Genomic DNA, 2,330 nt, shown 5'->3' on the forward strand with positions numbered 1-2,330 from the left:
ATTCTATATTTCCATTCACTTTAAGAGTGTTCACCTTTACCTCATGTAGCATAGTGATAAAAGCTATCTCAAAGTCTTTGATAATTCCAACATCTGGCTCATTTTGACCTTGGCATCTGTTGATTTTTTTTTCCCTTGAGAAATGGTCACATATTCCTGGCCATTTGTATATTAAATAATTTTGGATTGTATCCTGGACTTTTTGGAAAATTGTTTTCTGAAACTCTGCATTCTGATAAAATTATTTGGAGAATGTTGTTTTTGTTAATGTAATATTTAAACAGCAAGTTCTGTTTCACCTTCTGTGGGCAGTGGCTCCAATATCAGTTGTTTCCAAAGGCTCTGCTCTGCTGCTTTGGGTCCTCCACACATGTGCCACATTGAGGTTTGTCTGGGACACTTATTGTGATCTATATCATAGGTCAGTTCTCAGAGTTTTTATTATGCTTCTTTGGATCTGTTCCACTCATGTACAGCTTGGGGTTGAATGTGGGACTTGTGTCAGTTCATTCACATAATTAGGGAGCCCCCTTCCCTAGATTTCTTCTCCAGGATTTCCACCATATTCTCTAACTGCCAGGGGCCAGTTTTGCCTGTCCTCTAGAAAGAGTGCTACGAAAAGTGGGGTTCTGTCAAAGTTTCAGCCCCCCTCCACCATGCTGTCACACACTTTTGCAAATCCTGGTCTACTTTTGTGGTGAGATGGCAAAAGTAAATAGAGAAAACATAATATACTCTTTTCAGTACTCTTTTACTGCATCCACTGACAGATATGGCAGTGGTAGTGCAGCTTCAGGACTGGGGCTGGCCTTGCCGCAAGGCCAGGAGAGAAAAAAAAGAAGAAAAGAACTGGGATCCTACCCACCCCCACCCACACACAGAAACACACTCTCTGGCATGCAGGAGTCCCTTTCTGAGTCCTCTGGCTGGAGCATGTTTATTGCTATCTGTACTCAGTGCACTTTTGAGACTTGCCTGCTTTCTGGTCAAAGCCAGGTAATAAAGCAGGATAATACCCCAGGGAACTTGCCATCATATACTGTTCATTCTTCATATTTTGCCTGCCATCTGCCTGCCATTATTTATTTTTCTCAGTCCTCAGGTAGTTGCTAGGTAGTTGCTTTTTTATTCTTTCCAGGGTGTTAAATTATGATAAATGAAAAATGTTTCATGTATTTTAGGATCTCACAGCTTTATTGAGTGGTTCGTGAATCAGGCAGCATCCTATTTAGAAAGTAAAAGGAACTTTCACCCAGGGAATGGAAAGGAAAAGGGCAGGTGGGGCAAATGCAAAGCAAGGGAGGAAATGTTCAGATTGGCTGACGTTAAGTTTCCATTTTACGTGGGAAGTAGTCCTTACAAAGTGGGGACAGATATACATTGATTAGTATGGTATACTTGTTCATTCTGACAAGTTATTTCTACTGTAATGAAACAGTTTTATCACCAGGTGTTGCTTATCTGTAGTTCTGTAAGATGCATTCCATTTTCTTGGAAATCCCCTGCAGGTCAATTATTTTTGTCTTCTGGAAAAAACCCTTCTATAAACTGGGGTCCCATCCCTGCACAGTCCGATCCAGGGGGCCATTTTATTTTATGCAGCAGTTGTAATCAATGAAAGGAAGACATTATATAGGCTTATTCTATCTTGGTCAATGGTGGAAGTCTGCCATCCCTGATGATTTGACATTGCCCACTTATATATCTTCCAATGGATCGTCTTCGGCCAATGTGCTTGGTACTTAATGTACTCTCATCTTGTTGACTTGTCTGTCATCTTTGAGAAATAGTCTTGTGTTATTTGATAATTTTCACCGTTTTATTTTTTCATTGTTATCTCTTTTCGGAATCTCTCTTGTCCAGTAGTGGGAAAACTTTTGAACCTCTTATTCTCTTTTTACTTTTGGTTTGGTTTGCTTCTTTTGATTTTATGATCTGTGGTCTCAGATATGGAGCTCCCCTTTCCGACCCCTATAGGGGGTCAGTCATTAAGAAGCCTCAGCTCTCCTATGAACCCCTTTGCCTCCCCACTACACCCCAAGGACTATCCTCTTAAGAGCCTCAGGTTTCCCCCCTCCCCTGAGACTCCCACATGCCTTAGGGGTGACTTCAGTCAAAGAAAGCTCAGTTCTGCGCGGAAGCGCCTCGGCAGGGCACCAAGTTTCATTTCTAGCCGGTCTTGCGGTGGGACATCAATGCAGCCAGTAGGTTCCAGCCTACAAGAATCAGAGCAAGGCCCCGAGGTCGGAGGACTCGGGACTACATTTCCCAGAGACCACCGCGCCTCCAGGAGAGGCTTTGCTCTAGACTACATTTCCCAGGACCCCCCT

This window comes from Dasypus novemcinctus, chromosome 18, assembly GCF_030445035.2.
Source record: "Dasypus novemcinctus isolate mDasNov1 chromosome 18, mDasNov1.1.hap2, whole genome shotgun sequence".
Lineage (NCBI taxonomy): Eukaryota > Metazoa > Chordata > Mammalia > Cingulata > Dasypodidae > Dasypus > Dasypus novemcinctus.